General features: G+C 42.9%; 1 long non-coding RNA gene across 1 annotated transcript in view; it reads left to right on the forward strand.

Moving 5' to 3' along the window:
• The window catches only part of LOC149874445 (uncharacterized), a 270,069-nt gene that overhangs the window by 106,602 nt on the left and 135,764 nt on the right, over positions 1–27,703 (forward strand). The gene's annotated exons all lie outside the window — the stretch shown is intronic.

Consider the following 27,703-nt stretch of genomic DNA (forward strand, 5'->3'; position numbering starts at 1 on the left):
GCCATCTCTGTGCTCTGTATAAGAAATACACAGTTATGCATATAGTTTTTCACAGTTTTTAAATAGAAGGTCTGTGAATGGAAAGCAGCAAGGGGAGCACCTTATTATTGCAGGTGATTTTCCCATCTTAGAATAAGCATCCCTCCCCAGTATGCTTCCTCTTCTGTATTTGTGTGTGTTCCTTAGAAAGCTCTTTTTATCTTTTTTGGTATTGGTAGTAGTGTTTGCCATGTCCATCACATCCATAACCTCAATAAAATAAAATAATCAAATGCTTTTTAGGGGGTGGGGATTGGTTTTTTTTTTTGGGGGGGGGGGGGAGAGTGGTTTTTTTTAAGGAATACATGAAACTAATTATTTTACTTACCTCCTATATCCTATAGCTTCTCTTATTCATTTTATTCTCTTTAATGAAAGGTTGACCTGCATTATATACAATATTTTAATAATGGCAGTAGGTTCCTAATTACATGAAGTTTTGCCACTTTACTGCAACATCAGAAGACACTTACCTTTTATTGAATTAGATTGTGTATGTGTGTGTGTGTGTGTGTGTGGGGATAGGAAGGGGGCAAGGGCCGCCTTATGCTCTTGCTAAAACCCACAGAGGTACACTGTCTTAACTCAGAGTTTCTGAACTGTTTGCACAGCCACAATAAGAAAATGACCAGGGTGATTTTTTTTTTTTTTATTTATATATGTAAACACCCCATAGTAACTCAGAATGCAGATCAGGGGTGTTCAGTGCTGAGCTCTCTCCCTTGTTCAGTTTCACTTCCCCAGGCTGTTTCAGTTAAACTTATGGTGTTGAAATCCCCTTTGCGGGCAGGTACTTCTGGTTCCCCTATCTGTCTTTGTCATGCTACTTGTATACAGGCACCCTAAAAACTCCCTTTGACTTTATTCTGAGGTTCTTGATATATCTTCAAAAAGCTTGCCTCAAACCATCTTCGTATGCTTTCATTAGCTGGTACTTAGCCTCCTGTTTACATTCTTTTTTTCCTTCCTCTGGTAATTCAGTTGCTAACAAATATACATATGGATTGGCATAAATGCCTAAATTTGCCACTGCTGGTTTAAAAAAAAAAAAAAAAAAAAAAGTTTGTTTCTATTTAAATAGCTATTTGAATCACAAGTTAAATCCTGCCTGTCTGCAGTGAAGCTAGTTGGGAGTCTTGCATCAAATGGCCCTAAGATTTCTTCAACAGTGGACGTGTCTACATGTGTATTTATGCTGGCTTAAATTTACTGCTCAGAAAGCGGAAATAGGCCGGCATCCACGTGTGCAGGAGACCTGGGACTAAATTTAGTCTGCTTGCCATGTGCCCCTGTGGCTACCAGGGGGAGTGCCAGTTGGGTTCAAGCCAGTCCCCTAGTGGCTGGGCAGGCCCAGCAGGGAGGCCCCCTGGGTTACTGCACAGTAATGCATCTACACATGTGCTACTGCACAGTAACTAATCAAGTCAGTGTAAGTTGCCATATTTATGGCACAGTACAGGTGTGCACATGTAGACACGTACCCATACTGTGCAGTAATTTCAGTTATTGAGCAGTAAATGTGCACATGTAGACGTGCCCAGTATTTAGCTCAAAACTAGCAGTTAAAGTTCCCTTCAGCCTTTATATGCATCTAGCTCACAACAGGATCAGCTGGAAGTGCTGGCTTCTTACTCCCACAATATACTTTCTTGGAAATTCTCCTCTGGTCACTGGAGAGAGAGTAATAACAACAAACAATGCCATAAACAATACAAGTTTCAAACACATTGAATCTTAATCCACCTAGCATTCTTGTAATATGCACCAATAGATATTTACATTTGAAAAACAGAAGTAGAAATAATGGTCAGTGTTTTCAGAAGTGTCCACTAGCTACTCCTCTGAAGTTCAAGCTTCAGCTATACAAGATGAGAACTGTGCCACTAAAGTTTAGGCCCATATCTCCCAAAAGAATCTACTGATAACTTGCTCAGACACAAGTGAAAGCCAAAGTGGAATTAAAGTCAGGCTTCTACACTCCCAATTTTAAGCTCTTGCTACTAAACAAAAATGCCAACAAGAATTAAGTGGGCAATTGTTAAGCCAGCTGTTACTCATGGTACTGTAAAAATATTGGATGCCACAGCGATTTACAGGATGTTCTGATTTCCTTATATTGCTGTTCCCAACAAGTAGCATAATGGATCTGCTATAACCTGTTTAACTTCTTAAACTACTGTTCTTCAAAAGTTGGTTCTTGTGCTTTTATTTGCTGCTTTCAGTCACCAACAGGAATTTCTCATTGCTGTGTCTTCACTGCAAAAAAAAAAAAAAAAGGCTGAATTCAGTGGGCTTTATTTTCCCAGCTGTATCCTGATTACCAATACTTAACTCTGATTTTTGTTGGGAAAATTAACTGAACTGAAAATGAGGTATTCTGAGAGCTGTTTTCCCTTGGCATACTCACCTTGATGTAGTTGCAGCACATGCTGCCAAACCTATGCCGCGAAGAATAAAAGTATATTCTGTGATCTTTTCAGAAAGCCTTGAGTGGCTAAGTTGTTAACACTGCAATAAAGAAAAGTTATGTGAAAGGAAGGCCAACTCAGTATAGGGCTGAAAATATTTTATAAAGAAAGAAATTAAACATCCATGTGGCAACAGCTGACCTAGTAAATGAACCCTTTCACTTGACTCTCAGCTGCAGAGGAATTTGATTTTACTTGCTTTTAACAGGAGGGCTTACATTAGCATGTAAGTACACTTATTCATTTTCTAGGGACCTAGAATAACTGTAAAAGATACTGGCATTATAGATGAATGGACCTTTTGCCTTGTTCTGAACAGAATTTACACAGACTGCATTTAATACAAAATTGCCCTCTTCCTGGCTTTTGGATTTACTGGTAATTCAATGTAAACTAAACCTAGCTGTACTTGTACCTACCTGTTCTATATATTAGTCATCTCTGCGTAAACAGCCACTCCAACCTCCTTGAATTTAAGGATGGAGCTGCTACAATGAATAGCATCTCCAAAAGTTGCAACACCTGCTTGCAGGACTGAAGAATCTGACTGCTGCTCTGTTACACAGGGCTGCAATAGGAATAGGTATCTCATATATACCCTACATGGATGTCACTCTTCAAATAACTATTTTCACATTATATGGAAAGATATGTAGGATTCTGTGCACAGTGCTTTGACTGAATTCAACTGGGCACTTGTAGACTAAGAACCATAGCCCCCAAATTCAAAGGGCCTGAGTTTCTGCCTGTTTGAAAAAAGGTTGTACAGACTGCCTCACATTATGACCTATAACATTACAGAACAGGGACTCATTCTTCTTGACAAGCCATGCTGTATATGTACCAGATAAGACTTCATGTCATAAACAGGATCTTGTGTGTGGCCTCAGTAAATTATACCCTGTCCCAAGTAATAGGGTCACTGCTGGCAGGTGATATTGTAAAAGATTATTAATCCTTATTACTTAACAAGCCTTACTGACCAATGGCATGAATGAGATTACTGCTTCTCTCTTTATTTTTATTTTTATATGATTTTAATTTTTTTAACTTTCTGCAAGCACTGAATGAAACTGTATTATTTAAAAAGAGCTGGAAGATATATTTTACAAAAGCAGCACACACTTCCATGACTAATCCAGCTTAACATAAACCGGTCATTCTGCTCTCTGCTATACAATAGCAAGTTTCATTTCAGATGGCTTTGCAGAATGGCTGCTGCACGTCAACAAATAATTTGTTATAAGTTAATCATTTTTTCATCTACTCTTAAAGTTTTGTTCCTTAGGTTGCTTAGTAACACATGGAGATGCTAAGCCTTCCACTTGCTTTGAATTCCAGCCTTCAGTACAAAATACCTTTCCAAAATTAGTGTCTGTCAAGCTAGTGTTGCTGTAATTCAAGTCAATCAAGTTTCCTACAGTAGTTGTTAATTTTCTCATATAGAAACATTTGCAGAATAACTAATATGATGAATTTCTTTGTTCTTTTTTAGCTACAAAAATGATCTCTTAAGAATAATTTAGAAAGCACAAATTATGAAAAAAGTAAATTGTAGGTAATAGCTAGCTCACTCACTAATTTGTACATCACCAGGTGGTAATCGTCTCACTGACTTTTCAGTACTTATTTGTATTACAATGTACAGTTCCAAAGACCAAGCTGGGTTGAGTACTTAGACATTTAATTGTTTTCCTCTATCATAAGACCAATCAGACTACAAAAAAGTACATAAAAAAATGAGTTCAGACTAGTAATATTTTTGGGGTTTTTTTCAGGTTTAATTAATCTTTAAACCACTCCTATCAAGGAAGATCAAAAACATAATTTATAGAGTTAAAACGTGACTAAAATGGCTTCTCTATCCTCAAACACATTTTGTTTCACAGAGAGGATTGAATTTTCCCTACCTACCCTCCAGTAATAATTTAATAAATCATTTAACTGAAAATACTTTCAATTACTTTCTATTTTTAAGAAAAAGAAATCTGTCCACATGTGTATTTGTTTCTCCAGTGGTTCATACTGTCCACGATGGTCAGCTGTGGTGGTTTACAAAACCAACCTCGGCAGCTGAAAAGGGTATCATCTATGCTGAGACCAGGAAATATGAGCTGCTGTTCCCTTAAATGTACCTTCTCTATTCCATGAAATTCATTTAGGCAATCTGTGCACTGGAAAGAGGAGCCCATAAAAAGTTTGCTTTTATAAGACTTGCACAAAGCACTGAGACACTACAATTAATTGTGACCTTGCCAAAATAGCTAAAAAGTATCCTCTAAAACCACAGTGGTTTTGCCAATAGGGCTTCTACTTTGTAGCTGTTGTCTTTCTTTCTGGTAACAAAAACCAGACTCTCTTTTGAACGTTCCCACCACTACAGTCCTCAGAAGCCAGCTTCAGTAAAGAGTAGCATTTAGTGAGCATGAGCTACACTCGAGGATTGATTTGTTAAGCACAAGACTAGAAGAGACAGCAAAGAAACTCTCTCTTTTTTATGATAAATAACCTGGAAGGAAGTGGTTTATATTAAACTACAGGCATAAGGTGTTCTTACTGTGTTCTTTCCAGCTGGACAGGTACAGTCTTCCTCTGTGTTAAAAAACCACATGGTTACCTGACTCAATCAGATACACAGCTTCAAACATTTTTGGTTTTTCTGTTTTGCACAGAATTAGTTTTTCCCATTAAACAGAGGTGTCCTTTTTTAAGATAAAGCATATTGAATCATCAAAATAAACATGCAAGTTTAATTGCATCTAAGTTAATAGTACATAACTAGTCTGATTGCTGAAGTTTTAGAAAGGAAATAAAGCTGAAGGGTATTAAGTCGGACAGTGTATATATACCCACTTGGTTGAGGCATAAAACTACTGATAACCTCTAATGCAACCTGTGTTTTCAGCTACAGGACATAACAATTAGAGAAGGATTCAGGGTAAAGGAAGTAGAACATTCCAGGGACCATAGCTTCACTAAGTGTTTTGATCTCCAACAGTTACCTGAAAACCTAATGAGAAGACATGTTTTCATAAGGGTGGAATAAATCACTTATGCCTCTAAAGCTCTGACCTTTCTCTCCCACTTTTTCTAATGTAAACACAGTGCTGTTTATTTGTTTTAAGGTAGCAAAAAAGGCCTCCCTGAGCTTGAGAGACAGTAAGGGACCATCATTGACCCAATGAACTCCCAACTAAAACAGGCGAAGACACATTATTAATCGTCTCCTTCGTAATGCTAAGGAAACAAGGCTCTGAGAAATGCCAAGAGTTAAATGTACAAATGGACTAGCCATTATAATACACCTAAATTCCAGGCACTTAGAAGCCAAAGGCCTAAGCATGGTGCTGAGCATACCTACTGGCTTGGACTCTTTAAGGGACACAGGTGGGGAGCCAACTGGATCTTCAAGGGCATGAGGTAGGCACCAACTGGCTTCATACATGCATGTGCACACACAGGGCCCCTCAACTTCACACACAGCCACAGCCATGCACACCCACCCAACCCCCCTGTTTAGGGCCTTTCACCTTTGCTGATGCAATCTTAGGCATGTGTGGAGGTCAAGCATAGGTTTCTGAAGTTCAAAAATGTTTGTTTTAGGCACCTAAATATAATCTAAAAAGTAGTTGTCTAACTTCTTTAATACAGTGGCACCCAATCTTCAACCCCACAGCCTGGATGACTGAAACAGGGTCAGTGCATAGGATCGGTCCACAGATGTGATTCAGAACACTGATGCAGTCTCCCTCCCATCTGTCCGCAAATGCATGGATCCATTCACACATGGATCTATCTACATGCTGACCCAATCCCATATGCTGGATCTGGCCATGTGCAGGAGTGACTCTGTATGCCATACAATATAGTACTCTGGGGAGTATTATCTGGCTCACAGTGGGGTCCTCATAATCCAGAAATATGGCAGCAAGGGAGTGGTTCAGGTGAACATGCTCTGAAACAAAGTGTGTTCTGTAACTTGTGTCTATGAAGTTCCCAGCCTATTGCTGTTTTCAGAATGGGAGGGGGGAAAGGGAGCAGAGGGAGTTTGGTCTGGGGTTTTTTCAGCTGTTGCTAGAAAGTGGGCTGGGAGGACTGGAGTCCAATCCACCCACCCCACCCTTCAGGGCCAGCTGGGGAACCCCAAGAATGAGCTCCTTCTGCTCCCTTTCGCCTCTCCAACTCAGAAAACAGCACCTGGGCTGGGAGCCGGAGAGCAGCATTGCTATGGAGACTGGGCTGCAGGCTTGCAGCAAGCAGCTGGCATCCCCAACTCCTGGACGCAACCGTGAACTGCAGCTGGGTCCAGGAGATTGTTGCAACTCACAGTGCTTCCTGGAAAGTGCTGAGTTGCAACATGGAGTTGCTCTTCTGTCTGTGCCTTGTGGGCGTTGTGAGAGCAGGAACTGAAATCCAGGTCTCCCATCTCCCTTCTGAGTCTCTCAGCCACTAAATTAGAGTCATGTTCTCTTTGTCATATGCTTGCTTTCATTCTCACACTCTCTCTTGCTCACATTGGCCTTACTAATTTTTGCATTCTTTTGCTACTATGTAGCCCAGATTCAACAGGAACTGTGGAGAGTTCTCATTGTAAGCTATAGCTTGGACATTAGAGTGTGTTTGTGAAACCAAAGGGGTCTGGATGCTCTCATGCTGAAAAAGAAACTGAATTTCAGTTGCCCACTTCCTAGGTAATTGCTCTAACCACTGTTGCATTATATAAAAGGTGGACAGTCATGGCACCACCCTACTTTAAAAGGAAGTCAATGCACCTGATTTTGTGCAGAAGCTGACTGTGTCATTTTGTGTGTTGGGTACAATCAAAGAACGCATACTTGATTGTACCAATGGCGGCCGGCTGTTCTTTTTTAGATGCCTAGACAGCCAGATTTACATGCATACGTTATTGTCCCCAAAATGCCACTTACATATAGAATGGCATTCTATTTCTGGTCATGCATGTGTGTAGGGCTATGCACACAGGACTGGAGTGCCAACCTCTGTAAGTGGCATTTTGGGGACTTAGACAATCATGTCAATGACCAAGTCCAGCTGTCAAAGCACCCAGAAAAGAATAGAATGCCACTCCAAGTTTCTGAAGACATAAAAACCTTATATGTAAGGAAAATTCAGCCCCGGCAAGATTGGTGCAGTTTTGGGCATACCTGAGGCATGTCTCTAGGTAGGTCAATATATTTAGGCTCTTTAGAGGTTAAGCAGTAGCTGAGTAAGTGCTTTCAGGACCACAGTTTGGGATGTAAGTGAAAGTAAAGTTCCTACGCCCTTCATTCAGAAAGGTTACACATAATGTCCGTGACAGGGAAATTGCACCCAGAGTGTCTGCACCCCACTTCAACACTGAAATCGCAAGACAATCTGCCATCTTCGTAGAAACCAGTAGTAGTAAGTTCTCACTTTTAATCAAGTTAACGAGCCTGGCCATTTGTCAGTTAGAGAAAACCTTAAACGTTCCCTATGTTACTGTGCTATCACCTACTGAAATTACACATGGAAACTACAACTTACCAGCTAGAGGTTCAAAGCCCTTCTGCCTTTAGAAGCAAGATGATCATCTTGGTGGTATTCTATGATTCATTTGTGCTATGCACATCAAGATATTTAGACTATCACTGCAATTATATAAAAGTTATTATACAAAAATGTTTCTATTCCAAAAAAAGCCAAGCTATCCATTGCATGCATTATGTTACTATGCTGGATTGTTCACAAAGCCTCAAGCCTTCAACGGTTGCTTTCAGATTGCATCAGTACACACCTGTGAAAAAGGCTGAGCATCCTCTGTACTAGTATTACTGTCATCAGTAGTAACACAAGAGTTGAGTTCTCTATACCACCACCTGCCATCAGCAGGGCCCTTCTTGCACTAGGAGCTCTACAGACACATAGAATGAGTCAACCCCATGCTCCAAATCACTTACAATATCATTAAACATAAATACTCTAAAAATGGAAAGGGAGGGATGGGGAGGTAACAGGACAGCATAGGGCAGGGAAGCTGGAGGAAAAAGGATACCTAGTTCAATGTGAAATGGCACCTGGCTAAATGTCAATGTTTTTTAAAGGTATGAATGAAAGAGAAATACTAATATTAGGTGGTGTGCACCATACATTGCAGAGAACAAGGAATGACAGACATATGGAGAGATTTCCATACGTGTCAAGACAACACGGTATATTCAGTGGTGCCAGGAACACCAGACAACTCTGACACTGGTTATACTTTTTAGAGCTTTATGGATATGCAATAAGGTGGAACCAGAAAAAGTCTACAAAAAATCCTCCCTTCAGAAAACGCTAATTTGGACTACCCCCATTAGACTTCCTTGAAGAGGCAAGCTGACATTCACTGCAGTGTTTAATCTGCTTAGAGTAGTTATATTTGGAACTGCTGTTCTATTCTGCCATATGACTTTTCCCAGGAGCTGCAAAACTTATAAGAGGGAGTGCACATGAAAGAATATTCTGTTCCTATATGTGGGAATGTTATAGGAAAGCCATGACTTGGTACAGGACTGTTTTATTTTTTCCCTGTACACATTTTTTCCGTATTATACATCTTTCCATGCATTAATTCTCATTTTGTATTTGTCCTCCTTACCATCTGCTTAGAAACAATATATTAGCTACTCAGAATCTGCATCTGATATCATATGCTTGTACGCTGCTAATTTCAGAGCTGGGGTGGGGAGGGGTGACTCCTGATTTATGTCAACAAAAGGGAGAACATATTATGCTCTAAGGGGCTGTTCTTCCTTTAATGTGTGGAAGTTACTTATACCCACTGAGGGAAGAGTACAGTAGAGTGCAAACAGTGAAAAGTGGCAATTCTACAGTGCTTAAGCACTCAAAACTAGTAGCTAGGTTGATAAATATCTGCCACTGGTGTCCCTGGCCCTGGCACAGTGTTGGTAGCATAGCACGATAGTACATAATATCTTGAAAGCTGATGGTACTGCCAGCAATTTCAGTTCACATCTCTAATCACTTTTTAAAACACTCACAACTTCAGGGAACAGTCCTCATTACGTTGTGTCAGATCTGCTTTCAGATATCAACCTAAATAACAGGATCACGGTCAATTATGCCAGGGTTAACATTTAAACAATCAGAAAGCCATCTGTGTTCTTTCTACATGGTTTTCTTGGTTTTAGAGGCCACTAGGAGCAGAGGCCTCTTTGCAGCACCACAAAATTGCACATGTTGCACTTAAAAATGTGTGCCCTGCTGCTAATTTGCAGCACTGGGGCAAAATTTGCTACCAGGATTTCCTGGTAGCCAAAAAAAGCTCTGCAAAAAAAAGCAGCACAACGCATACCAAAGTGCCATGTGTTGGGACAAATGCTGAGACAGGAGAGCAAGCAGCCCAGGGCTGCCTGCTCCCCCATCTCCAAGTGCCACTCCCTGGTTGTCTGGGGCACAGGGTGCCTCAATGTGGGGGTGCCTGCTGGCTACCTCTGCACTGAGGCACCTTGTGCCCCAGCCAGCTCCCCGTGCAGCACATGGAGCAGTGGGACAATGTGTACCACTCAAACCACACCAGCAGGGGCATTCACTGTAGCACAAAGTAGCAGCACACATTTGTGCCGCACCCACTACTATTTGTGCTGCTGCACACACATGCCCCTGCTCATGTGGATGCAGCCAAAAAGGGCTATTTCCATTATTTTTTGCACACCCACCTCATTCCATTAACTTCAGTGGGAATTGCCACTAAAATAAGAAAGACTAGATTCAGCCCACAATTATTTATGTGGGTTCTACTTTCAAAGAGCTTGCAAGCAACAGAAGATTCCAAGGAAGGGAATTTGTAGGCCAGTAATTGAAAGTATGGGACATCATCAGCACCTCCTAAAGATTAGAACCAGAACCACTCAGAACAGTATAAGATTTAGTGTATTTGTCTCATGTTACGCAAAGTATAATTTAGGTTATGTTGATGTTTCTATTACAAACCCTGGGAAGTGGGTGTTTCTAACTGGAGTGTACATTCCCGTAAAAAAATGGCCTTAAAAGGGAGTCGTCTCAACAGTGAGAAGGATAAATCTCTTCAGTTTAAAAACATGCAAACCACCCACAGGTTAAAGCTCCTTTTTCACTACTTTTGCTCAAAAGATACTTTTGACTAGAGGTAATGATAACTTGTGAGGATGACTGAGTGCACAGCCCACTCTGAATATATTACTAAAATGATTTGTTTCATTAAAAACAACTTACTACAGCAGACAAGTGGAAATTTATCGCTAACAATTATGTTATAATTGTTATATTGCCTGGAGATACTTTACTTCCACTTACATGAATGACCCCAATCATCAACTTCATCCACTGGACAAAGAATTCTCAAACTAAGAACATTAGCAGCAGTTAAACGCACTGAGTGGAGTACTTGCACACACCAGACTTCCCACTGATATAGGCTGCTGGTATTTAGTTTTATACATGCAGCAGGTATGATCATTTGGACTTTTTAAATGACTTCTATTTCTCCAGGTTTTAAATACATTAATGTGTGCCCTTCCCAACTTCCTTCTTATATGTCTTCATAGTTAAGGGATACTCTTCAGGAATGTGCCCACTGAAATAAGAAGGGCAGCTAATATACTGCAGAGACTTCTTAGCCGTTATACTTTCTCTTCCCCTCTCCTCGACCAGTGTCGAGGACATGGCTGCCAGGGCCAGATTAACCCATTAGTGGTCCCTAGGCAAACAAACTTGTGGCCCCAAGCTGGTCGAGACCCCCCCCCTCCTCCCCCCCAGACTACCAGCCATGGGGAGCGGGGCTTGGAGGAGTGTTCCCAAGTCTCGTGAGGAAAAAAGGACCTGCCTTTAAAAACAAGCCCAATGTATTTCAAAGAGAGGGGAGTGGGGGTGGGTGGTGTCCATGGGGGGATTGTGAGGGGGTGTGGCTGTATGTGGGGATTCAATAGGGTATGTTGGGGTATATATATGGGAGGGTTGTGGGAGCAGGGTGTGGGTGTGTGAGGGAGGGTGAGAGGTATGAAGACACCCACACTCTCCCACCCATGGTTCATAGCCCCCGCCGCCAGTGGTGGCTGCCCTTGGGACCTGCCCCACAATGGGTGGCTCTCGCCAGTGCTGCACAGTGGTAGCAAACAGCACAGCCCCGCCAGCTGCCTCTCTTGCACTGGGGGCCACACAGTCTATGTGCAGCTCCACAGTACCGGGGGAAGCAGTGTGGGCTGGAGCTAGCTGCCTTCCCCACACCCTGCTTCCCATGACCTGAACAGCAGGAGGCGGGGAAGGCAGCTGGCTCTGGGCTTTCCCCAGCAGCATGAAGCTGTATGTGCACTATGCGAAGTCCAGTGCAAGAGAGGTGGCTGGCAGGACTGCGCTCCTCGCTCCCACCATGTAGTGCTGGCTGGAGCTGTGTACCCAAGCTTGCATGGGCCATGAATGCCCCGAGGGTTGCTGGTGCTGGTGGTGGGGGCTGTGTGCCATGGGGGTCTCCACACCCTGACAAACTCCATGCGCCTGCCACTACCGTTGGGCACAGGCTTCGTGCTCCCGCCCAGCTGCAACCTCCATTCCCGACCCCCCAAATCTGCCCTCTCCCTACCTGGAGCCTGGAGCAAGCTGGAGGCTGGGGAAGGCACTCATGTCCCCAGGGTGGCAGCAACAAGAGCCCTGCCCAGAAGGGAAGGGAGGCAGATGGGGCCATTCACTCCAGTGCCAGGGAGAGAAGGACTGGGCCCCTCCAAGCTTAGGGCCCTAGTTTACCTATGTGTGAATCTGGCTCTGATGGCAACCCCCTATCACTTTCCTCCCAATCACCTTGACAAATTAGGAGTCCCAGTATTTTCTTTCAAAAGAATAAAAAGGCCAACTACCTGTGCATTTACAATAAAGGCTAAAACTGAAGAACCTATCTTACTTTTATCAACTCATCATTTTTCTCTCATATTTAGTGTATTAAAGATGCAGCTTCTGGAGACATTTGACTACTGTTCTCAGCTGTCTTTTCTTTTTTTAAAAAAGAAAGGAATTTCTAGGCCTTATGGATATGGTGGAAAGCATCATAACTTGACACAAATGTACCCTGAAGGTTCAGCCATGAGATGGTGCATAAGACTGCATGTCAAGATGAGGGCGGCTGTGTGGTATGTGGTGCTGCAGACAGACCCCACACATGCAGGCATTCCCTGTGATACTACCTTGCAGCGTGGGGTATTTTTGACCTGGGGTTAAAAAAACCCATACCTTAAAAAGCAGGGCAGTGCACATGGAGGCAGCATGCATAGCCCAAAACCAGAGGCTGGCCTGGCTGAGCCATTCTTCGGCTGCTAGCCAGGCCCCCAGCTGCAGGAGTGCCACAGCTGCAGCTCCCCAGAGCCCGCAAGGCCCCAGGTAAGGCTGCTGTTGCCAGTTGCAGCCTCCCCTACCCAACCTGGTATAACCTGCTGCATGCCAGAGCGTGTGTGGCGTGGGCGTTCCCTGGGGGCAAGCGGCAGTGGCACAAGGTGTGCCACTGTTATTTGTCCCTGGGGAAAAATGGCCACACCCATCAGACATAGCGTAAGATTATAAAATACTATTAGGAAAAAGAATCTCATGACTTCCAGCTAAAAGAAAGAAAATCACAAAGGGCAACTGAATCTCACCTTTTTTTATACTTGGGGCTGGTACTACAGCCTTTCCCCAGTTCTCCTTTTGAGAGCACTAATAGACCTGCTTGTATTAAATACACACTGCTAATGCATTCAGGGCAGGCATTCCAAGCCAGAACTACAAAAGGCTCTCCCCAATTTCAGCTCTAATGTGTCCGTGTTGTGATCCATCTGCAACTGCACCCACATGGTGCCAGATTGCTCTACAATGCTGAGCCCAGAAGAACAAGGTGAAATGCTTCCTTGGTTACACAGCTGACCAGGGCAGACTGCTGCAGTTAGAGCTATCCCAAGGGAACATTAACTACAGCCACTTTGTAGCTGGCTACATACCAGTGCTGCTGTCTGAGTTTCTGGAACAACCTGAGTTTGAGATGACCTTTGCAACTACAAAAGGCCTTTTGTAATGATATGCCTTATTCCTGCTGCTTGTGCTACAGTGACTACAGTCCTCTGCCCATTCTAGAAGGCCTTAATACTATGATCAGTGTTCCCACAACAGCTGAGGGAACAAGAACTGGGCAGAAAGAGTAACACACTTTTTTAAGCGCTGAGGAAACTGCCATGAGAGAGAAAAACAGAGAGAGAAATGGGAAGGAATTACATAGCACCCAGCCTAGTTGGCATAAGCCTGTAAGAGTCTTTCCATCATTTTCCACTATCCTTTTACCTCCAATCCCCCTACTTCATTTCTCTGACTCCCTAGGCAATGGGAGGGATAGTACTATCTGGTAGAGATGCCTTGATGAAGTATGGCAGCCACCTTCTCACAGGAGTTAGCTGCTCCCCTGTGACCCTATTACTTCTTACAACGAGGTAGCTAATAACAACATGGATATTGATTTTCACTTGAGTTGAGGTGGAAGGTGCAAGGGCTTACCCTGCAGGAAACAATCTAAGAGACAAGTTCACCATACTGGTGCTGAGAGATTAGCTTGTGTGAAAATGAGATGTCATCAGTAACTTTATTCAGCAAGCAGCAAGTAGCAAGCACAATGTCAGTAGGGTGGAGACAGGTTTCCTGTAGTAACTCACAAGCACTAAGGCTGGAACTACTGCAAATCATTTGCTTTTTTAAGATCAATTGTAATGTAAATGCTAACACTGCCTAATAGGCAACAAAGCAGGGAAATGATGAGTCAGACTCGCTCATAGTTCATTTGAACAAGCCACATGCAAGCAGAGATTCATGAATCTGTGCAAGTGAAATCCTGTTGCGGGGGGGGGGAGGGGTCCTTTTATTGTTTTTACAAAGACAGCAGAAGGGAAGGGCATACGGGATGTTTGAAGGAAGCCCTCATGCAGACATTCCTCTGTGGTACTAATACCAGTATTGTCCAGACCTGTTCCTAAAACACCTTTTTATTTTAATTTAAAATGTAATTTCACTATAATCCAAGGCAGTCTACTGCCATTCAATTTCAGGTGGAATGTTTTATATTGTGCTTTAATGGGAAGTTTTTATTTTTCCTGACAAGGAGAATACATCTTCTCTTTTGGAGGAGATAAGAAACATTTGGGAATACATGAGACTGTCTGACAATTAAGAAGAGCTGGCAAACTGCCTGTTCTTTGGATAGGTTTAAACAAGGGTTTCAGCCTCTGTAACTATTATGAAGATAACAGATTAACAGCTCAGTAGGCTTTGAGGACCAATAACTTCAACTCAAAACAATCACAAATATTCTTACGGTTGCCTTTTGGGGCACAATTTAAATAACTTCCCTACTAAGTATTTTAAACTCTGCTGCTGTATTTTTGTGTTTATTTCCTTTCTTCACATATTTTTCCTGGTCAGTAAAACATTTTCCTTCTCTACAAAAAAGAAGAATCAGTGTGACAGTTAAAGAGTTACAAAAAGATCTCACAAAACTGAATAAGTAGGTAACAAAGTGGAAGATGAAGGTTGCCAGAATCTGGAATGGGCTGCCAAGGGAGGAGGTGATCTCCTCTACCTTGGGGGTCTTCAAGAGGAGACTGGGCAAGCACCTGGCTGGGGTCGTCTGACTCAGTGCTCTTTCCTGCCCAGGGCAGGGGGTCGGACTCAATGACCTACTGAGGATTAGACAAATTTATGGAGGATAAGACCATCGGGGTTATTGGACACAAGAGGGACGTAACCTATGGAAGGTGACTGGGAGAGTATGTCAATGGATGGATTACTGTACCTATGCCGTGTATCTTATTCCATTCCTCTAAAGTAGAGGTATCATGCATCCAACCCACAGGCTGGATCTGGCCCCTAGAGCCACAGCATCTGGCCTGCTGAGTTACTAGTGGACTGGGGGATTTGGGGGCATAGCTAGCAATAGTGAACATGGCCTTCTACAGAATCTAGGGCCCTGTGGCCGTGGCTCACACCACCTTCAGTGATGTATGCGGGGAGGGAGAGCCCAAGAAGGTCAGCACAACACTTGTGCAACTCCAATATGACAAGCAGCCACCTGGCCTGTGGCCACCTGCCCCACTCATTGCCATTGCTTTGCCACTGGTGCCAAAGTAGCTGTGGTGGCTGCTGCTGCTGCTGTGGCTATCACTTCATGTCCCACATTGGATCCAACCTCCAAGGAGACCCATATTCTGGATCTGGCCCAGGACATAAGGTGAGTTTGACACTCCTGCTCTAAAGCACTGTTATTTGCCACTGTCAGAGACAGGATGCTAGGCAAGATGGGCCCTTTGGTCTGACCCCTCACAAGCAGAGGCAAAGCTCCCATTGACTTCAGCTGGTACAGAATGAAACTCGTGGTACCTTCAAGAAAATGCAGGCATCTACAGTGCAGCTACAAGAAGCTAAAGCTTACTGTTATAAGCAGGTGCATCCCTTGGCAACTTGGACAGCAGCCACCATGCAATGATAGAGTTCAGGATCCTGAGGAAAGGAAGGAAGGAGAACAGCAGAGTAAAGACCCTGGAAAAGCAGGCTTCAACTCGCTCAGGGAACTCATGATCAGGAACCCCTGGGAAGACAGACTGAGGGGGAGAGGAGTCCAGGAGAGCTGGCTGTACTTGAAAGAAGCCTTACTGAGAGTGCAGGAACAAACCATCTCAATCCACAGGAAGACTAGCAAGTATGGCAGAAGTCCAGCTTGGCTTAGGAGGGAACTCTTCAGTTAACTAAATCACAAAAAGGAAGCTTATAAGAAGTGGAAACATGGACAAATAACTAAGGAAAAATATAAAAGCACTGCTCAGGTAAGCAGGGATGAAGTCAGGAAGGCCAAAGCGCAGCTGGAGTTGCAGCTAGCAAAGGATGTGAAGGGTAACAAGGAGGGTTTCTACAAGTATGTCAGTAGCAAGATGAGGATCAGGAAAATTCTGGTTTCTTCACTGAATCGGGGAGGCAACCTTGTGACAGAGGATGCAGAAAAGGCTGAAGTACCCAATGCCTTTTTCACCTCAGTTTTCACAGGCAAGGTCAGATCCCAGACTATGGTACCTGGCAGCACAGTTTGGGGTGGAGGTGAGCAGCCAACAGTGAAGAAAGAACAGGATGGGGACTATTTAGAAAAGCTGGACATATACGAGTCCATGGGACTGGATGGTGCTGAGGGAGTTGTCTGATGTAATTGCAGAGCCACTGGCCATCATCTTAAAAAAGTCATGGTGATCAAGAGAGGTTCCGAATGATTGGACAAGGGCAAACATAGTGCTCATATTTAAGAAAGGGGAAAAGGAGGATCCAGGGAACTATAGACCAATCAGCCTCACCTCAATCCCTGGAAAAATCATGGAGCAGATCCCCAAGGAATCCATCTCAAAGCACCTAGAGGAGAAGAAGGTGATTAGGAACATCAGCATGGATTCACCAAGGGCAAGTCATGCCTGACCAACCTGATTCCCTTCTATGATGAGATGACTGGCTCTGTGGATGCAGGGAGACCAGTGGATGTGGTATACTTTGATTTTAGCAAGGCTTTTGATAGGGTCTCCCATGATGTTGTCATAGGCAAGCTAAGGAAGTGTGGGTTGGATGAATGGACTATAAGGTGAAGAGAAAACTTGATGGAGCATAGGGCTCAGAGAGTAGTAATCAATGGCTCAGTCTGTAGTTGGCAGCCAGTATCAAGTGGAGTGCCTCTAGGATCAATCCTGGGGCCAATTTTGTTCAATGTCTTCATCAACAACTTGGAAGATGGTATAAAGTGCACCCTAAGGAAGTTTTCAGATGACACCAAGCTGTGGGGAGTAGTAGATACTAGGGGTGTGCGAATCTTCTGTCACCTATTTGATTTGGAAAAGATATGGCCTGATTCAGAGGCTGAATCACTAAATCTGAATTGAACTGGAAGGAAAAAAACCCCTCTGAATCAATTCAGAAAAGATTTGGAAGAAGATTTGGAGATTCAGCAATTCAGAAGGCAGTCTTGCAGGGGAACAGAAACTGAGAAGAGGGAGGGGGAGCAGGGGAGGGAAGACTGACATCTGTAGCTGGCCAGTGGCTGTGATATTTCCCTGAGTCGCCTTCCAATCACAGTGCTCTGGGGGAAGGAAGTAGAAACAGGATATAAACCTCTGTCTGCAGCCTTTCTGTCCCTTTTGTGAGCTTTTTCTGCTTGAGCAAAAGAGGGGTGGGCGGCTGGCCCAGAAAAAGGCAGATGGGCAAAGTTCTAACTGGCACCAGGAAGGCCCCCTGTTACAGGCTACCATCCCTGCTGTTTTTATCCTGCCGCACCTTCTCACACACACACACACACACACACACACACACACACACACACACACACACACACACAGTTACATGTCACAAGGTTCGGTTGTCAGCAGCTTGAGGTGCTGTTTCCCCAAAACCCTTACACCTATCTCCTTGAAACCTGGCAGGCTTCATAGCCTCAGAAGGGGCTACCATCTCTGCTGTTTTCATCCAAATCTGCCTTAACACACACACGATACAAGTTTTGCTTTCGGCAGTTTGAGGTGCAGTTTCCCTGAAACCCCTGCACCTATCTCCTTGAACCCTGGCAGACTTCATGCCCTCAGAAGATTTGGAGAGCTTTGAATCAATTCAGATTTTTTAACTGGTTCCCTGATTTATTTTGGATTTGGAGATTTGGCCACTGAATTGGGCCGAATCTCCTCCAAATCGAATCAGGACCCAAAGCTTCACACAGCCCTACAGTACCAGTACAGGCTGGGGGCTGACTGGCAAGGCAGCAGCTTTGCAGAAAAGTACCTGGGGTTTACACTGAACAATAAGCTGAATATGAGCCAACAGTGTGTCCTTGTTGCCAAAAAGGCTAACGGCATACTGGGCTGCATCGGTAGGAGTGTTGCCAGCAGATGGAGGAAAGTGATTATTCCCTTCTATTCAGCCCTGGTGAGGCCACATCTGGAGAACTGTGTTCAGTTTTGAGCACCCCACTACAGAAAGGATGTGGAGAAATTGGAGAGAGTCCAAAAGAGGGCAACAAAAATGGTGAGGCGGGGGCTGGGGACATGACTTATGAGGAAGGCTGAGGGAACTGGGATTGTTTAATCTAGAGAAGAGAAGATTCAGGGGGGCTTTAACAGCAGCTTTTAACTACCTGATGGGGGTACCACAAGAAGATGGAGCTAAACTGTTCTCAGTGGTGGCAGAGGAGGAACAACCATCTCAAGTTGCAGCAAGGGAAGTTTAGGTTAGATATTAGGAAAAATGTTTTCACTAGGAGGGTAGTAAAACACTGGAGAAGATTACAAGAGAAGTGGTAGAATCTCCTTCCTTGCAGGTTTTTAAGACCCAGCTGGACAAAGCCTTGGCTGGGATGATCTAGCTGGGGCTGGTCCTGCTTTGAACAGGGAGTTGGACTAAATGATCTCCTGAGGTCCCTCCACCCCTCATTTTCTATGATTCTGTCCCACTGTACCAGTACTATTGTCCTTTCAAAAGCTGTGGGTGCTCAGGGGACTGATTAGCTATCCCTGTGAAAAGCATCTGCTATAATCTTCTGGAGTGCTATTTATCAGGGCACAAGGGATGCAAATTAAAGTATATGAAACACTGATGAACATAAGGTCAGAAAATGAAGTGCCACAAATAGATAACTAAGGTGTAATCACATGAAGCTTTGTGTAGTGACAAGGATACAGGTAGGTATAGGGCACAGAGGCAAAGGAGGGGGAGTGCAGGTTTGCTTTTTCTATATAAGTGTATTCCTCATACACAGTTAACAGAACAATCTACAAGTAGGGTTAAGTGCAACAGTAGATAATGGGAATTTGTCCTGCATATGGGCTCCAGGTTCGGAAGAAGAGAGGGAATGTAAGCAAGAAGTGCCTTGTCACAGAAGAGACTTTTACAGTTCTGTGGTTTAATGAAGCTTTGAAGAATGCCATATACTATTTCAACAGCTTGAGCTTCGGTATTTATACAGTAAAAGCTATTTCACATGAGCTATTGTGCAGTGGAAATGTATTTTCTACCCACGTCTTTGATAAGTAAATCTTGTCCTTAGTCTCAAAAAACCATCTTTCTTTTTATGATCCAGACAATAAATATTTAAAGGCCCAATTCTGATCTCTTATAAGTTATAACTGGTATTAACTGGGGGCAATACTTCAGTCTCTTGTTTACCATCAGCTTCAGGCTCTTGTTTACCTCTGATGATATCGCATCACAAAACAATTCATGTGCCACAGGCACTAAATAGTAAGCCATTTAGGAACAGCCTATTCCTATTCACTGAATATGGTTTTAATGACTCTATAGAGGCTGCCACATGGAAATGGAACTACAGGAGAGATCCAGAAAAAGACACTTCAAGAATCTTTAGGGCATTGGAAGCAGTAACTACAGCCTAGACTATTCTCCTGGCCATTTGGCATAGCTCAGTAAAAAAAAAAAAACACTACCAGATTGTTGTGTGAGAAAATGAATGAGGCAGAAAAGCTGCAAAACATGTTTGGGGACCGCTGCACAAAGATGTTTGGTGAGAACAGACAGCAGTGCAAGGAAGTTACTTCCCAAACAGGACTCTCAGCAAAGAAGGTGAGAAAGAACCAAAAGCATGATCAAGGAGTGAACTGGAAATGAGCAGACGATCTCAGCTACTGCTTTTACTGCCAGAGGTCTGAAAACTAAAAAGGTCTTAAAAAACCCCTGTAGAAATCAAATGTCTGAACAATCCTGCTTATGATGCGAGAGCTGCTCATAAGACTGGTCCTTTCTCTGCATCTAGCTAATGATGCAAAATACTCTGCTGACTTGGCCCATGCTGTGTCCACCTGGTTAAATACAAAACTAACTCGCTCTTTTTTTCCTGGGTTGTCATTATTTTAAATGACAAAGATCAACCAAAAAGTTTAATGGAAAACTACTGTATTCCACTTGTGAAAAATGCCTGGTGGTTCTATTTACAAACTACCACCTACATGTGACGTAGAAAGATTAATAAGCAGCTTTATCTTCTCCAAACCAAAACAAAACAAAAATAGCTAAAACCTTGAATTTTACAGTTTGCTTATTACCATAATCAAAGCACAGTGATTTTATTTATTTATAAAAGCACTACAGCTTCCTATGACTAAAGGAACTGTCCTCCAGTGTAATTTAAACTTCCTTGCTCATTCATACCCACAACCACAAGGTTAAACTGACCTCCTCTGTTTTTCTGAGTTTCATCCTTGAAAAATGCACTGAAAACTTCCACCCCTGCCAAAATTAGGGATGTTTCCTCCCCATCAATTTTTAGTCACATATAGAACCTCAGCCCAGGTATATGACTAAGGTCTTAGTCATATAAACGAAATTTCTCATCTTAAAAAATTAGAAATTGTCATTGCGTCTCTCAACATGTTATAGCTTTCCTTTGAAAGCTTCATCTGAGGGGAAGAATAATTGACATGCAAACCTGGATCCTTTTAAATGATTCTGCAAATATTTGAGCCACAAAAACGGAAAGTTCCAATATAAGATTGTGTTGTTCTTAAACCATCACAATATATAAAAATGAAATACCACACATGATGTCAGAGCAGACTCCTTGGGGGGAACAAAGAACTCCCAGAAAGTAGGATCTGTCCTCCTTGCTCATTAAGAGCATCCAAGGAACTTTAAATTGGTTTCTCTTTGATAAGCTGAAACACCAGATTTAAATGCATCTTGTCTAACTCAGAGTCTTCAGATAGCATTGGTGGATTGCAAAGAAAATGCAAGCAGAGAAGCTCTTACTCCAAAGCAGACATCTAGCAGTTAGTGATTGCTTCCATGATTTATTACTTCTGAAACACCATTCTGGGGGACTGCTATAAGAGATTCACTAATAAATCAGCTTGGAGGCACTCTGAGTATGTGCTGTACTGTCAGCTGGTAGACCCCAAATAACAGGATCAAGTTGCAACTATAAGTTATGTGCTGATAGAGAGTAAGCTGCTAAGGCAAGTTATAAATACCCCTCGAGAAGAAGATCATGTACCTGTTACATTCTCCACAACCCTGCATTCAGGGACACTTTTGTGGATTGGGGCAATACCCTGAGTGGAATAAAGGCAGGTGGGTTTTTTTCAAGCAGCATGACACTAAGTTTCTGTTTCTGTTTTAGAAGAAGGATAAACTTAGCATGTGGTGCAACTCACAATGATTGCATGTGAGAGATCTCTGAATATTCAGTGGCTTGTATTCCCATTCACTAGAACTGGACTTTACATGAGCAGGCGAGAAGGAAGGGGGAGGGGGGAATGATAGCTGTTAATAAGTTTTGCATTTTAGAAACTAAATTAAAAATTATGTTGGCCCACTTCTCATACTAGCTGATAGCAAGTCTCCTTTACATCACTCTGACTGTGTAAAGGGACCTTAAAATAAGTATTAAATTTAATCATGGGTCATTTACGTGGTTGCAGGTGCATAGAAGAAACTTAGTTCAGATAAGAAATATATCTTCTATGTTAAAAATCCCAACTGTTGTTACAGTGTCAGCTCTCCACCTCTCTCCTCCCCACCACCAGTCCCCCCAGAGAAAAGAAATGAAAGAAAGGAAGAGTTAAGATTCCAAAGCACCTCTGTTAGTCAGTTCTGGTCGGTGATTACAATAAAATCCCCAGGGTGCCAAGCTGCTTCTCTATTTTTTCCTAAGGGATCAGCAGGTAAATTGTCCTGAAATGGTCCCCTAATGTATAAAAAAATTCCTCTATTTCTTTAGCAGATAATGCCAGTTGTCACTCTAATTAGACGAGAAAGAATAGTGTTCGCAGCAGTGAGCTGACCCAGTTCTGTAAGACTCCCTTTCCCATCGCCAGCAAAATAAATTAAACCCATTTTATGATTTATGGAGCTAAACTCATAGTGAAGGAAGCGAGCTCTGCTATGGGCGAGGCAGCAGGAAACAGGCCAAAAACAAGGCCTGTGTGAAATGGAGGAAAGTAGGTCTCTTTGCGAGGATTTGCCATGGCTGCAAAGAGGAGTGGATAAGACAGAAGACAAAACATGACTCTGAACCTCTGCCCCAAACCTCATTAATGAGAGTTCAGCCTGTTTTAAAGAATCTCCCTTCTGCCTCTCGTCAATCGCTGACCTGTCTATGTCTCACTTCCTCCCAGTGACCCTCCCATGAGCATTGGCTCCTTCATTCACCAGCAGCCTTTGGCTCCCCACCCTTTCTTTCTTCTTTTCAAGCTCTTGTCTCCTGGGGTCAAGGGTTCTGGCAGACTTCCCTCTTCATCCAGCTCTTCCAAGGGCTGACAAATGTCAAGCATCTTGCAGGACTCTGTCGTATTTGGCAGTTCCTACTGTGCCTGCTGCAGCTCTGCTGAAAGGCTGCATAACCAGCAGGGATTCCCCCAACCTTATCCTCCCACTGCCTGGCCTCCTCCCCTCTCATTGCTTTCAGGAGACAATGGACACATAAGGACGAAATTGAGACCTTACAGAAATCCATGGCAAAACTTCCACTGACCTGAACAGGGGCAAGATTTCATTCACTGAGTTACTGCTTCCCCAGACAGGCAGAGAAACATATTTTACAGCAAACAGGGCCCAAGTCAAAAGCATACTCAGTGTGAATAGTGTGAACTGGCCGCTATGGAAGCATGGTGTGGCCATATCAACTGCCTTAGGTTCCAAGCCTAGATGGATATAGTGTGGCACTGAAGCAGAACCTGATGTGGTATCACTCAGAAGAATAACAGGTCTGATAAAATTGAGCTCACATGAAAATCAGCAGGCAGGCAGGCTAAAATAAACTCACGAGATTTATTTTCAGTCTGAAAGATGTGCAAAGCCCATTCTTGCTGCATGTGTCTCTGGGTTCTCTATGTGCTTTACTGTTATGAGCACAGGGGCATCATACCATAAAAACCACAGAAAAAATACCCTCAAGTGGGGGGACAGCTGAAAATGATTGCATTTGTTACTGGTCTGCAGTTGGAAAAAAGCATTATTCTCATTTCTCAACTGTTGCCTCAGGCAGAGACACTTTAGAATACCCTCTTTCCTCTGGTTTTGGGGTGGTCTGGCCATTAGGCCTTCATTCTCTGGCACCTCCCACGTCTCTTCATTTAGCAACTCTATGCTACATCATGCAAGAGAATGCACGGTATATGGTGGGAGTCCCCGAGGACTTTTAACAACGAAGAGGATACTTTAGTGGAACTTGAAACAAATGGAGAAAAAATGGCAGTGTTTAAAGATGAGGACCAGCCTCATCAGACTTCTGGTTGTGAATGCAATGTACAGTTCTGTTAATAATAGTTGTCTCACATATAATGCAACACTAAATTTCAAAGAGCTGCATAAATAGTAATTACATAACATGGCTCAACAGACAGGACCCAGAACTGGGCGTCAGGAACCCTAGGTTCAGTAGTGATCATAGAATCACAGAAAATAAGGATGGGGAGGGACCTCTGGAGGTCATCTAGTCCAAGCCCCTGCTCAAAGCAGGACCAGCCCCAACTAGATCATCCCAACCAAGGCTTTAAAGCTTCCAAAGCCTGCAAGAGCCACAGTTTCAGATTGTAGATCACTTGCCTATACCCAGATTTGTATTCTTAAACCCTTCTGTTGCCAGCTTAACACAGAGGCCCCTCAGCCACAAAACAGGCCTGCCTAATATCTCTCTCTCTATATATCTATATCTATAGATATTGATCTATCAATATAGATATACTGTATAGTGAATAACTTAGAAAGCCTCCCTAACAGGAGACTGAGGGAATTGGGAGATGGTCCCTCAGGCAGCAGCTAGTTAGTTATTAGGTAGTAGCTGCTAATAGATAGTAGCTAGTTAGGTAGTAGCTGCTAGTCAGTCAGTGAGAGACAGACTAAGAGTTTGCAGGTGTTGCGTACAGCTGTATGATTGAAGTGTGTTGTTGTTCTCATTCATGTATGCCTATGTTTATTGAACCCAGTGATCGCTACAGGTTGTATGCCCAGTCCTGCTAGTGAGCCAAGTACTCTCCCTGTTTCACTTCTGAGACTCAGCTGGTCTCTAAATTCTTCAAGACATGGTGTGTTTCTTATTATGTATTTGTAAAGTGCCTAACACATTGGAGCCATGAGTTAAGATGGGCTCTCTAAGGCATACGGTAATAAAAAGAATAAATGATTTCTAATAAGTATGTAGACATATTCAAAGATCATGGGTGTATAGGTTATTTACATGCACACGATATTGTGTAAGAGCTAAGGTTGTGTTAATACATCTCTATATTTAACAGAAGACTACTGAAAAAAGAGCATGAAAAGTTAAATGTATGCTGACCATTCATGCACGTATCTCATTAGCCCTCACAATGTAAAAACAATAAATGCAGCGTAATCTTCACTGAAGCCTGGGAGGGCCAGTCTTGCAACACCTTATTTTCAAAACTCTTTATCTACCATCAACAAACCTGATGTCTCCCTCCCCAGCTCCCCAATGCATCCCTCCACTACTATCCACTGGCAACAGTTTTGGAAAGTCATACTAGTTCATGTCTGAGGAAGATGGTGGCCCCATCATCCCTGAAGGCCATTTGGATTCATTCCCAATGGGAAAAATGGATAGTCAGGGATATTTTGAAAAAAGGAAGTTATTCAGGGAATTCTCTGTAAGGGACCCTACTGAAGGAGAAACTTTCAGTTACAAAGAATGATGACAAAAAAATGCCCATTTATCCTAAAAAGGTTCCTTCCATGGTGCCAAGTCTTGAGTTTTCAGTACATTTTATGTAGAAAGGCTGGTGTCTATATTTTTCATTTATTAAAATTGTCCTTTAGTCATTTTAATTTAAACTAATTATGACTCCTACTGTCTAGTTCTCAGAAAATTCATTTTATACCCAACAAGCAACTGTCACTGCTGTGGGGGGAGAGGTTTACACTGTATTCTTCATATGCAGCCAAGTGGTTACATTCCGGGTTTAAGAATACAACTCATCTCAGCCTATGAAACTGTGAGCAGTGCTGCCATAATATATACCTACGCAAAGATATTCTGAGCAAGACTACGTTTCAAAATGATATCACATTTCTGGCTCACAAGTTTGCACATATAGATGGGATTTTCAGAGTCCAAATTCCTTCCTTTTGAGATAGATTTATCAGCTTTCATCTTCGTTCTAATCAATAAAACAACCACAAAGAAAAACATAAGTTGGGTAATAACCAAGAACATACTGCATGGAAGTATAAATCAAAGTAGTGATCATCCTCAGTACTAGACACTCATTAATAACTAATATCAAATTGAGCAAAACCCTTCTATGAGCAAGAAAAATAATGAATACTAAAAAAATATTTTAATAACCGCTCCCTCTTCACCATTCCTTGGCTGTGTACTTAGAAAAACTAAAGCTTGTGCACCATGTTTTGAACTGGATTTTTTTCTTAGACTAAACAGCAGAAGTGGATTTTGGAAAACGTACAGAAATGAATGTACAGAGATCATAGCATCACTCCCCACAAGATGCTGGCTAGAAGCATGAAAATAATTTAATGGGCACAGGTGGTCAACTTCTTCTAGGTTAAAACGAATACATAACACTGTCCAGTGCTGTCAGTGATGTTTACATGTAGTTTAACTCCAGCCTTGTCTATCAAACATGGATCTGAGAGTGGAGCATGTGCATGGATCTGATATATACCCACCAAGGATCTGGCTCCTAGTATTTTTCTCCTTTTAAAGAACTTACAGCTCCTCTGCTGATGTCCTTCACTTGTGAGCAAGAGGCGACTAAGGAAATATTTTGAAAGGACCATCACCCCAAAGGCAAAATTTCAAAGGGTGGCTGCTCAAACACATGGGGGCCTGAACCAAGCAATTGTGCTTACACCAAACTACTCATTGAAGTGTACTCCCAGGCCTGCATACAACACAGAAGCCCTGGAACACACTGGGCCTGTCTTCTAAGTGCTTTGTGATGCTCAGCCAACACAGAACCTGGGCAAGCTGCTCTTCAGGTCAGCTGGGGATTTTTACGGCTTAGGGAAATCCCTGGGTAGGGTCAAGCTGTGAGGCTCACTCTGTCATTCTGATCCTCTCCTACACAGGGGATGCAGCAGGGCATGGCCAAAGCAAGAGTACAGCATACTTTAGCAATCCCCAGCCAGGCTTGTGCTGCCACATCTTGGGCTGTTTTAAGTTACACTAGGTCCCAGAGACACTGTAGTTGTGGCCTAAGGACCCAGCCCAACCTTCAGTCAGACACAAGTGGCTTAGAGCCACTCTTTCCCACCCCACTCCCCTCCTAACCCTGGGCTCAGACCTAAGTATAGCTTGGCCAGACCTGCAGGTTGGGCAAAATAAAAAATAGCTTTAAATATGTAAACCATTCACTCTGAGAGTGCCCAAGTTGTTTTGACTAAACATCAGCCTTGCACAGTCCATGGGAGTATGAGTAGGTAGGCCCACTGACTTCTGCTTAAAAGGGGCCTCAGTTAAAAAAAGCTCTGGAAGACAGAGTTTCTTTTTGCCTGGACATTAAAGTAGCTCTACCCCAGCCCCTTTACAAGTAACCACATCGGCTTTGCTGCTTTTCAGATCAATTCTATAGAAAAACCCCACAAGTAACAGTCAGAGCTTCAGGCAGGAGAGATGGAGAAAGTGGATTTCAGGATGGCAAAAACAGTAGCCTCTTCCTAGAGGTTGGGAATAGTTACAGATCAGCTCTTAGACGAGATCTGGGAGGAAAATTCAGACTAATGTTTTAAGAATGCTATAAAAATAATTTTTAAAAATGACTTGATGGATTAGAAGAACCACTAGGAACGTTTGAATTTTTATTGCTGACCTGAAAGTTAGCATAACTCAGGATATGAGTCCTGCACATATTACTAAAATCATGACTCACTTTAAAATGGTATATTTCAGTATTTCATGCCCTTTCAAATCTTGCAGAAAGTACATTTTAAATAACTTGAATAAAAACTTGACCTAATCAAGGTCAAACTTCTCCCCAACTTCCATGGAACTGTGTAGTCACAAATCTCTTGGGTTTAGGTGTAGTAAAAAATTCTTAAACCTACACATTTTATCTTGCCCTTTAGCTTTTGCAATGCTGTGCATACTGATCAGCGAAGTTCCTCTTTCCAGTTGCACTAGCCCTCCCCATACCATGCATTGTCTCTTATTTTCCCTATCTGTATTGCCCTTG

Source organism: Crocodylus siamensis, chromosome 1 (assembly GCF_052110815.1).
Source record: "Crocodylus siamensis isolate JL-2025a chromosome 1, ASM5211081v1, whole genome shotgun sequence".
NCBI lineage: Eukaryota > Metazoa > Chordata > Crocodylia > Crocodylidae > Crocodylus > Crocodylus siamensis.